The 12395-nt window shown below is 36.9% G+C and overlaps 1 protein-coding gene across 6 annotated transcripts in view; it reads right to left on the bottom strand.

Annotated features, from left to right (window-relative positions):
- LOC131436133 (cyclic nucleotide-gated channel rod photoreceptor subunit alpha) overlaps nucleotides 1-7806 on the bottom strand; it is a 437495-nt gene extending 429689 nt beyond the window's left edge. For all 6 annotated transcript variants that reach the window (XM_058604643.1, XM_058604647.1, XM_058604645.1 and 3 more), the window contains exon 1: nucleotides 6589-7806. The gene's annotated coding sequence lies outside the window, so the exon portion shown is untranslated. The remainder of the gene's footprint in view (nucleotides 1-6588) is intronic.
- Nucleotides 7807-12395: the final 4589 nt, after the last annotated feature.

Genomic DNA, 12395 nt, shown 5'->3' with positions numbered 1-12395 from the left:
TGTGTGTATGTGTGTATTATGTATGTATGTGTATATGTTACGAATAATGTTACTCCATTTTCTCAAAGATGACTGCACCGATTCTTACAAACTCAGATTCAAATGAAAGGTCCTGTGGTCCCATAGATCGCTATTGAATTTCATCCCGATCCGACTTCCGGTTCCGGAATTACACTTTTCTCAGAGATGGCGTGATCGATTTTCACAAACTTATATTCAAACGAAAGGTGTTATGGTCTCATAGCTCGATATTAAATTTGTTCTTTATCCGACTTCCAGTTCAGAAATTACAAGGCAATATGTGCAAGTCTATAAGAAAATGCGCACTCAATTTTCTCGGAAATTTCCTAGACGATTTTTACAAACTAAGATGCAAATAAAAGCTCTTAAAATTCTTTAAAAAGTTCCCGAAAAGTTGATCAAGATCCGACTTTTGGTTCCGGTATTACAGTACGATTTTTTCTAAAGTAATAGTGAAACGAGGTGCAAATGTTTATAATTCATCTAGTTGGCAGACCTTGTTTGTTAGTGGATATTTAAATTACTTTGGGATTACTAGTCCCCGGTTTCCGCTTCCGAACGCACCGGTAATAGTAAAGAAAAGCTCCAACAATTGAACTCACTTCGATTTCTCAGCAACGGTTAAACCGATTTTCACAAATCATTATTCAAATGGAAGCTTTCATTGTTCTAAACAATACTGCCCCATTTCATCCAGATCCGACTTCCGGTTCCGAAAATATAGGGCAATGAGTATCAAAACTTTCAAACTGTCATACAAAATGATGCAAAATCGGTACGTGCTGGTGCGCAAGAAGATAACACCAGCGCCCAGCACACAGCGTGCTTTGTTCAATTTTGTGTAGCGCGCAAGGTTGCCACATTTAAATCTATATTAATTTGACATCACTGTTCACAAATTGAAACAATAGTTTACACCCGAACAAAGTTTTTGATTTTTTTCAAGTTTGAAAGAAATAGTTTTGACAGAATCTTCTAGTGATGTTTTTGAAAATATAAATAATATGAGAGAGGCATCATTACATCACCAGAGGGATTGAAAAAAGATATTTGTATTAGCGTTTACTTACACCCGGTTTCAACCTTGATAGGTCCTTCGCCGGGTAGTCCTGAAAAGATTGTTTTTTTTCCAATTAGCAAACATTTTTCTTCTATTGTAGGGGAGACCGGGGCTGATTGGTCGAGTTTTGCTTCCGGAATTTCTGTACTAATTCTGGTTAGACTTTTTGATAAACGATTTCATTACTAAATAAAAATCAGGGAAAAAGTTATTGACATTCAAATGCGGAGAAAAAAATCAGGCCGGGGTGCGTTGGCCGAGTTTGATAAAGTATGCGAAACACATCAAATGCGTCAATGGAAAACGTTTACTAGTGAACGAATTGTCATCGCCGTTTCAGTAACAGTTGTTCTTGTTTTCGTATTATTCACGCTCGACAATGTCTGTTTATGTGCCCAATTCTCGCCATTTGCGGGAAGTTTTACATTTCTGTTACAATTCGAAAAAAATGCAGCTGAAAAGCATCGAATGCTCTCAGAAACATACGGTTCTGCTGCTCTGAGTAAAGAACGTGTCGGGAGTGATTTCAACGTTTTAAAAATGGTGATTTCGATGGTGGTGGAAGAGAAAAAACCTTCAAAGATAGAACTACTAGAAGCACTGCTTGATGAATATTCGTTACAAACCCAAGAAGAGCTTGCCGAATCGTTGATAGTAAGTCAGCAAGCCATTTCAAAACGTCTCAAGGCCCTGGGCATGATTTAGAAAGACGGAAACTGGGTGCCGTACGAGTTGAAACCGAGGGACATCGAACGCCGTCTATTTGTATGTGAGCAACTGCTTCAAAGACAAAATCGTAAGAGGTTTTCACATCGAATCGTAACCGGCGATGAAAAGTGGGTTCGATACGATAATCCTGAACGCAGAAGATCATGGGAAAAGTCCGAGCATGCTACTTCGTCGAAGGCAAAACCGAATATTCACGGCGCCAAGGTTATGATTTGTATTTGGTGGGATCAGCTCGGTGTGATTTACTACGAGCTCTTAAAACCGGGTGAAACCATCACAGGAGATCGCTACCGAACGCAACTGATGCGCCTTAGTCGCGGGCTAAAAGAAAAGCGGCCACAATATCAAGAGCGACATGACAAAGTCATCCTCCAACACGACAATGCTCGGCCTCACGTTGTAAAAGTGGTCAAAAAGTACGTGGAAACGCTGAAATGGGAAGTCTTGCCCCACCCGCCGTATTCCCCAGATGCCGCTTCTTCTGACTTCCACCTATTCCGTTCGATGGCATACGGCCTGGCAGATCAACATTTGCAATCCTTCGAAGAGTTAGATAAATGGATTGCTTCATGGATAGCGTCAAAAGAGGACTCCTTTTTTCGAGCCAGGATCCGAAAAATGCCGGAAAGATGGGAGAAAGTTGTCACTAGCGACGGACAACACTTTGAATAATACATCTGTAAGCACTTTTTCGCAATAAAGCATTTAATTTAGGAAAAAACGGCGGAAGCAAAGTTGTACAAAAACTCCGATCCTCACTTTTTAGTCTTTTTAACTATTCTAGACTTAGTTTCGGCAGCATTAGAAAACTTTTTACAGCTTTCGCTGCTACCTTTTTCTCCGCCACACAAAATATTAGAATCACCTTTTTAATCAACAAACTTCCAAACCTTTAATGATTATAAACTCATATTTCTATTTGTTAACCATTTTAATTTATTTTTCTAAACGAAAACACAAAAGCAATTGAAATTACATCGGTACATGGCCGACCAAATACCTTACCAAAATCACTATGGATGTCGCCACTGCACCTGCTCATGAAAGGCACTCGGCCAACCAGCCCCGATCTCCCCTATTTCTTAAATAGGACTTCGTAGCGATTGTGCGATTAGAAAGGCGCAATTATTTTTAAAGTGAAAATATGAAGCTATGAAGCTGCTCAAATGAACATATTGTACAATCAGTTAGGTACACTGATTTAGAACACAATCTATTCAAAGTTTCCGAACAGTAAAATAACACAAAAAAAGATACACCGGCTCGCATATGAACTGCGCGTATAATTTGCTCATTCAACGTGGCGAATACCTGCAGATATCATCATGATCGACACTATTTTGGGTACAACATTCACATTCACTTCACGCTAAATTTTTGTTTTGCTGTTGGTTAAATTTGAACTACTTGGAAATAAAATTTCCTTCTACTCTTATGAAACTCGTGTGAGAAATGTTGTAGTTGGAATATTTTTATAATAGACAGAAGAACTTTGTTACCGTTCCGTAGCGTAGCGTTGATCGACTCTGTTATCTATGGTAACTTGAAAAATTTTAATATTTGTTACGAAACTGGGAATTACTTAGCTAACAAGTAAAATTTACTACTTGGATCGTGATGCTAACTAGCTAAAGCCTCAACACCCGGAAACATTCGACTGCTCATATTAATCATTTACAGTAGAATTATTCAAAATACTTTCCTTTAAAACTTGAATAATGCCAAGAAAGTTTCTTTGGGCTTTGAATTTGTAGAACCTAAAATTGTAAATATTTTGCGTTGATTTTTACGTTTTCCCGCATCGGTTAATTTAATTTAAAATTCTAAATACTCATTACTTTGGAGATTTTGACCACTATTTTCGGTATGGGAGACGTCGATTGGTTTGGCCATCAACTATTATGCCCTATAAATTTGAGCAGTTTTGATCCCAGCCATTGTTGAAAAATCGGTATCTGCATAATGTTTGATTTAAATATGCACTCGCAAATTTCATAAACACTGAAAACGGTAATAAGTAGTTGTTGAATTAGCACATCACTCAATAAGTCATGTGACGACTGACACACAGATGACACTTTCTTTGTCAAATTCATATGCTGTTTATGAATTACCAACTTTCAAAATACTATGTGTGAAATTTCATATCATTTGGTTTAGTCAGAAAAAAGTGACAGCCATTCAAGTGAAGCTTCCTTTGTCATTCTCAAAACAATGGATTCAAAACAATTTCGTGTATCAATTTATCATTGCTTCTTGATGAAAAAATATACTGCACAAGCTCCGCAGTGGATTCAAAGGTGTTATCCGGACACTGCCGAAAAGATGCATTTTTATTGGTTTACTGAATTTAAAAGAGGTCGAACAGGCATCAATGATGCTGAACGTTCCGGTCATCAAATTAAGGTGGTTACTTCAAAAAACATTCAAAAAGTTCTCAAATTTGTTATACTTAATCGTAAATTGAAATTACATGAGATAACTGAGGCTGTAAAAATTTCAGTGTGCGGTATAATTACAATTATACATGAACATGTGACCTTGAAATAATTCTTTTCAAAGTGGATGCCGCGTTTACTCAAAGTCGATCAAAAACAACAACGTGTTGATAATACAGAGCAGTGCTTGCCCGTGTTAATAATTTATAAATCAAATTTTCTGCGTCGATATATGACAATGTATGAAACATGGATCCATCACTTAGCTCGAAATATTTTCGTGTCAAATTTAAAAAATTCTTTTCAGTTTTTTGCAGCATCGGTCTAAGTGACGAATTGAAATTTTAAACACATTTCAACCTGTAGTTCAGGATTACCTTTTATTTGGGTTTTTAATTTGTGAAAATCGATTGAGTTGTTGCGGAGAAAAGTGAGACTGTTCTGTTTTGGAGTTTTTGGCCACAATTTCAAGGGACCAGGTATATCCAAAGTCGGTTCGTATGACCAGCAACTGATTTAAACTACAAATTGGAAGTTTCGTGCCCAAGTTAGAAAGCTTGTTTCCTTTTTGCACCGTTGCACTATACGACAGCTTGAACACTCATCACCCTGTAATTCCGGAACCGGAAGTCAGATCCAGATCAATATTTGGCAATAAAATGAAGGAACGTAAGCCCTTTCATTCGATTCTACGTTCTACGAGAAAATCGATTGAGCGGTCACGAAGAAAAGTGAGTTAGTTCCATTTTGAAGATTTTGACCACTGTTTTCGGTACTTCCAAGTTTGTTAAAATCATTTCAGCCACAACCTGAGTTCTGAACCGCACCAAATTTTAAAAATTTCCATAGAACAATAGTCCCTTTTATTTGAGTCTAACTTTGTGAATATCGGTTCAGCCATCTCGGAGAAAAGTGAGTAAATATTTTGCTCTCTCTCTCACACATACACACACAGAGATAGACATTATGTATACTCTACGAACTGAGTCGAATGATATATGACACTCGGCCCTCCGAGCCTCGGTTCAAAAGTCAGTTTTCACAGTGATTGCATAGCCTTTCTATGTGAGAAAGTCAAAAAGCCAGGCGCGTATACAAGGGGTAGTTTTGGGGGTTCAAACCCCTGCCGAAACTTAAAAAATAATTATGTTATGAAAACTCTTCTCTATAAATATGACGAATCTCGTGCCAACTCGATTTGCTGTCCAAAAAAGTCACTTTGCATACTGTGTTTTTTCCAAAATTCCAGACTGTCTTTTGAAGAGGGCTAAATATTTTTAACAAATTTTTTTTCAAAGAGTTATTTTCGAAAATGATAAATCCTACAAAAAAGTGTTGAGATTAATTGAATTCTTGGATGATAATGACTTTCAGTTTAGTTTAAAATAAAAATACACTGTAAATTTTTTTTTATCAAAATAAAAAATGTTTTTTTTTTCGATTATAGAGGTTTTAACCTTAAGGTCATTCGCCTCTTCGGGCCAGAAAAACTTTCTGACCCTATGTGCGGGGTTGGGAATCGAACCCAGGAGGGTTGCGTGAAAGACATCGACTATACCCGTCCCCGCAAATAAAAAATGTTGTTTTTTTTTAAATTGTGTTTAAACTTTAGGTCAATTTGATACGGAAGATTTGTAAAAATCACTAGTATAACCTTTTTTGTAGGCTTTGTCATTTTGCGTCTCAAATGTTTGAAAAAAAAATTGTTAAACAAGTTTAGCCCTTTTTAAAAGACAGTCTACATCAAATTTGGGAATATAAAGTATGCAATATAACATTTCAGGACAAAGTCTACACGTCCAAAAAGTTTATTCCAAATCTGAGAAAATTCTGTTAAATATGAATATGATTTAGCGCGAAAGTCGTCATATTTAAATCATTATTAAATGAATAATTTTCAACAAACGACTATCAATAAACATGTCCAAGTAATCATACACATATATGCCTGCAAAAATCATAGAACTAACAAAACTTTTCCAATCCAGGTGACCGCTTTGTTCCGCAGCATACAACAAACAACATCGCAGAACTAGTGGGGCCGCTCTTCCATTAAGAGCTACATAGGAAATGTGGGGAGCATATCTCAGAAAACAATCCGTAGAAAATACTTCACTTAGTGTGCCTACTGTGTTCGATCGGAAAAGGTCTGTTTCAGTTCTGCCTGTCGAGTACATGACCGCTTATCACTAGACTCTTTAACAACCATGCACATTCATCGACCCATTAGAAATTCTTTTGTTAGGTAAGCTCATACCAAGCAAGCGTATTGTCGGCAACCCTGATTCGATACATTTATACAGCATTCAAAACTTATAACTGATTGTTGTTGCTACTTACGATAATGCTCTCGAAAGAGTGCGATCCGACAGCAACCCGGCTGCCAGGAGTAGAGCCAAACCAATCGAGTCCGGAGACAGCTACGAGATACTCTTGAATGCACTGTTTCAAACTTTCGTTCTTGGAATTGATTCAACTAAATCCAATTTCCGGCCTTCGGTTCACCAACCCTAACTAACCGATTATTTTTTTTTTCTATTTACAGAAATCAATCCTCTCACATTTTTCGGGTAAACGCGTGGTCTGAACTATGTTGCTCTCTGCTGCCATTTCGTCACACTTATGAGCACTTTTTTTTTCTCAAAAACTTGCTGCAATCTATATTGATAAGACTTTATCTATGCAGTTATAAGATTTTATTTATGAAAAACTCAATCTTAGTTCTATGTCACTCCAAGAAAAGGTTAAAGGAATGAAAGTGCGCTGAAAACCAAATCCTTGTCCAACCTTCTCACCGTCTTTCAGAAAAGGCTTCTCTTGCTCTTCTCCAAAGTCTCCATTATGGTCCAAAAGAGCGTGTTTCTTATTTCCAGTAGAGAAGGAGATACGGATCCCATATTTTCGGTACTACTGCAGGTATTACTTCTTTCTCCCCTACGTTGTGTGTCATTTTTCATAGCTCAGCACAAGGAAATTTTCAAGAAAGTATAGTACGGTTTAATCCCATTCCGAAATAACACAAACGCTAACTTTAGCGACACAATTTTTTGATACTACCGAACGCCAACTTTAAGGTACTTCTAATAATAAGACTTTTCCTAAATCCACTCACCGCCGTAGAAACGAACAAGACAATCAGAATCGTGGAATATATTTTCACTCCAGATCAGTTTTATAGCCCAAATCGGCACTCTCAACGCAAAAACAATCCGTCCCTCGGGAGAAAAGCTGTACTTCTGTTTCATTTACACTATCCTTCGCTAAAAGGAGAAAATTTTGAACATTTCATTCAAAAGAACCTTTGAGTGTTTCTTCGACACTAAAATGTGCCCTTTAAAGTTAACCTCTCGCGCGCGCACTCACAAAACGCATACATTAGTTTGCTTTGTCCAGTTTTTTTTTGTTCGCATTTTTCCGCACGATTTTTCCTGTCGAACTAGCAAACCTAATTAGAAACGACCGCAGGGTAACATCTGCGCCATTCCGTACACTGGGGAACAGGAGACACAGAGAACACGCGCTATCCGGAGAGATCAGCAGCCGCTTTGTTCGCTTTTCGGACTGTCAGATGAAACTGAGACGGACGGCCGGAGCGCACTGCGTGCTTTGCTCCCTCTTGGATAACAGCTTTGTCGGGTCGGGTGAGATATCTGAGTCTGTGCCACTGCCATGGGCCATCCGTGCAGGGATGTTCATCCTCTCAACCGTCACAGGATTCAACGCATCACGCAAACGGTTGCCAGCGATGGCATTCACAGCGGAGCGGAACAGTTTCAAGTGCGGATGCTTTTGCGAGCAGCGAAACGATTGGAACACCCTGTGCACAAAGCGACCAAGTTGATAGGGTTTGGTGTCTCTCGTTCTCTTGCATCGGTGGAAAAATGTATGCTGTGACATGGGTGTTTGGTTTGGATGATTAAAATCTAGAACATGAACTAGTAACATTAGCGGCCCTTCCACGAGAATTATTTTTGTCATTTTTAATGATGACTAAGTAAGGATATTTCAAATTTGCATAGAAAATTCGTCATTACTGCACCATACACGTTCATTAAAATGATATTATTTTTTAGTAATGATACTTTTAATGATCGTGTAAGGTCCGCTATTGTTGTCACCACTCTCAATTTTCACTTATAGCATATTCTATTTGACTCAGCTCGTCGAGATGGACCATATCTGTTAGTGTATGTGTACACGGAAATAAATCCGGTAGCCTTGTCAGGGTTAAAAGATCATGGAATCAATCATTTTACCTTCTGATGAAATTACAACCATTGGAGAATCGATAATAGAACTGAAATTTATTTATTTATTCGTCAAACAAATGTAGACTAAAGACAAAAAAAGTTACAATGGTTTCTTATGTGCTACACATTATTTCTACGATTTGGTTTCAATTTTTCTTTTTTTTTTGTTTCCTGGACATAGTTAGATCGATTTTTTTTCAGTTTTCGTTATAAAAGCGCATCATTTGATTAATTGTATTATTTTTGGCATAATTTGTTTTATATATTTTTTCCGAGAATATTTAATGACTTCTGAGATGGCGACTACCCAAGTAGCAATCCGCAACTAGTTCTGATACGACAAAGTCCAAACTATGTTGCAACAAGAGCACGAATATGTTTTTTATGTTATACTGGTTAAAACATGGTGACAGCAATGTTTCATCATAACATAACTAGCTACGAAATAGTTATTTAGGTTTACAATCATAACATCTTTGTGTCATATTGAATTAAATATAATTTATAAGCTATCGTTACTTAATCCAAACATATCTTTAGTCACAACAATGCTTCTAGCCATTAGTTGAAAGTAAGTTTATTTGACTTCAATAGTAGCAACCCATAACTAGTTTTGATACCACTTAACCCAACTGTGTTGCAACAAGAGCACGAACATGTTTTTTTATGTTATACTGGTTAAAACAAGGTGACAGCAGTGTTTCTTTATAACGTAAACATTAAACTAACTATCATTTGTAAGTTATCGTTACTTGATTCTAACATATCTTTAATCACAGATATGTTTTTAGCTACTAGTTGAAAAAATGTTTATTTTCCGTTGCAAAACCATTATAAATACGTTAACGTATATGTGAATCGTTACTGTGAATTGATATAGCAATAACTTAGATATTATAAGATTATAACATATAATTTTTTCATTGATTCAGATAGTTATCGGTAAGTTTTACCAACGTTATGATAACGAAAATGCAAACAAAACAACCTTTGTTGGCTTGAATATGGCGAACACAATATGGAGTCTCAAAAAGTGTATGAAACGTAAATAAAACCAGGATATTACTTTTTTCAAAACTACTTTTTGCCGAAAATAGTGAAAGGCAAAATAGTCATTTTTGTTCTATGCACTGTCATAAACACGAAGAAAATAATATAGGGATTGAATATCGAATGTGATAATATTATAATTCTCATGATATATGAATTGAAAATGATGAGGAATCACGCTACTTGGAATAATTTTGAGCATTCTGAACATAGGGTTATTTTGTTGTTTATTTTTTATATCTTTATAAACAGATTTTGATTGGAGGCGCATGAAAAACAGTTAAGTAAAATTGAATTCCGCTCGACAGTTTTGAAATCGTTGTGAAATTTGTACCTTGTATCAAGTTTGTGATTTAAAGTACTCTACTGCCTTTTTATTGATGATAGAAAAGTATTCTGGATTCATTCAATGTTTATAATGTCGGTAGTGACTAAGTTTCAACTAGTTTACTTGCAAACAAGTTATTTTCAAGTTATGAAAAAATAAGTTATTTCAGTAAGGCATTACAACGTAACGACAACTCATTTTCAGCCGGCTTAACAACTAGTTGAAACTGCGCTTTTTGAGTCATGCAAGTGGTTAGATGTTAGTAACAATCACTCAAATATCTGGTTGCAAACTAGTCACAAACAAGCTAGCGTAACAAAAATTGTTACTTGGGTAGGAGCATAAAATTTTAGTTGTGAAAGCAATGATTCAGATTGTACTCGTTGATAAAATAAAGCATTGTAGCTTTGCGGCGTTTGTAAGTTTATGAGCATGCAACGCGCTTTATATGATGGAAGAGGAAATGTAGTCCAGTTTAGTCTACGAAGCGCATACAGTAGAAATTGTTTTTGGACAGATTCGATGCGTTCTAGGTGTACATGGGTTCCATACTATGCTGCAGTATTCCAAAATTGGCCTAACGTAAGTTGTATATAATAATTTCATTGAAACGTTTAATGAAGCCTAACATACTATTTGCTTTATTGACAATTGTATTATAATGCTCCACGAAAGTAAGTTTTGAGTCTAAAATTACGCCTAGGTCTCTAATAATTTTAAGTTTTTCTACAGGTTGGTTTCCTAAATATATGTTAATAGAAGGAGACATGATTTTTCTACTAAACGTTACTGAACTACATTTCTTAACGTTTAGTTGGAGTAAGCTTTTATTGCACTAAATGTTGAATACGTTAATTTCATATTGGAATATTTCAGCATCTACAGCATTTTTTATTTCCATAAAGAGCTTCATGTCGTCTGCATATATAAGTACTTTCAGATGTTCGAATAAGAAGCAAATGACGTTTACGTACAAGATAAAAAGAAGAAGGCCTAAATGTGAACACCTGAAGTGACATTTATTGATTTGGAATATGTGTTTTGATAGCGTACAATTTGTTTACGTTTTGTGAGATACGATTCAAGCCATTCCAAAAGTTTTTGTTCAATGCCATATTTTTCAAATTTGAATAGTAATAGAATGTCAATTCTGTGGCAAGCTTTGCTGAAGTCGGTATAGAGAATTTCTACATAAAGCTTGCTTCATTTAGAATTGGAACAAACTTTTGCTCTTATTGTGTCGATCCTGGTGGACGGATTTGTAAGTTCTTGGGGCCCACGTGCCGGGAATTTTGTCAGCTACACGTATGATTTTTGACGTTCCGCAAATCGACTGTACTTTGTAAACAATCAACATGGAAGCCGAAAGAAGGGAAAAAATTGTGCACAGTTATTTGGAAAATCCATTGTGGTCTACATCTAGGCTAGCTAAACAGCTGAAATTGCCCAGAAATACCGTATGGCGCGTTATCAAACGGTATAAGGAAACATTGACGACGATTCGGAAGCCTCATGTCAATCGTCGGAGTGGAACTGTTGACCGGAAACTGCGTGGTAAGATTTTGAAGACGATTAAGAGGAATCCTAATCTGTCGGACCGTGACCGAATTTGGCCAGAAAATTCGGTGCTGCCCATAGTACCGTGAGGAGAACTCGACTCCGGGAAGGAATCAAGTCGTATCGAGCTAGCAAACAGCCGAATCAGACCATAAAACAGAATAGTGTGGTTCGTGCTCGGAAACTATATGACCAGGTGCCGACCAAGTTCGACGGGTGTCTTCTGATGGACGATGAAACCTATGTCAAGGCTGACTTCGAGCAAATCCCAGGTCAAACATTTTACTTGGCAACGGCTCGGGGGGATGTTCCAGCCAAATTTAAATTTGTTAAAATTCTTCTCAAGAAAATTTATGATTTGGCAGGGCGTTTGCAGTTGTGGCAAAAAAACGAAAGTTTTCGTTACAAATAAGACAATGACATCGGAACTATACCAAAAAGAGTGTCTCCAAAAACTAATTTTGCCGTTCATTGTATCCCACGACCATCCCGTAATGTTTTAGCCAGATTTGGTAAGCTGTCATTACAGCAAAGTCGTTCAAGAATGGTATGCAGAGAAAGGGGTCCAGTTTGTTCCGAAAAAACTTAACCCACCCAACTGCCCCCAGTTCCGCCCTATTGAGAAATACTGGGCAATCATGAAGAATAGACTCAAGGCAAAGGGAAAGGTTGTCAAGAACCTCAATCAGCTGACGACCTGGTTGAATAAGATAGCTAAAACGATGGACGAAGAAGGTGTGCGCCGCCTAATGAGCCGTGTTACAAGAAACCTTCGAAACCGTGACGAATAATTTTATCCGTATTTTTTCTTAAAAGTATGAAGAAAACGCTACGTTAGTATTAAAAAAATCTTGAATTCAATAATAAATAACTGAAATACAATTCTATCTGAAGCAAGCTTTAATTCTATTGTCCATAGCTTCCAAAACGAATGTAATGAATTCCAAGAGATTTGTTAACGT

This window comes from Malaya genurostris, chromosome 3 (assembly GCF_030247185.1).
Source record: "Malaya genurostris strain Urasoe2022 chromosome 3, Malgen_1.1, whole genome shotgun sequence".
Lineage (NCBI taxonomy): Eukaryota > Metazoa > Arthropoda > Insecta > Diptera > Culicidae > Malaya > Malaya genurostris.
Note: the sequence above shows the minus strand (reverse complement) of the source record. Positions and strands in the feature narration are given on the sequence as shown.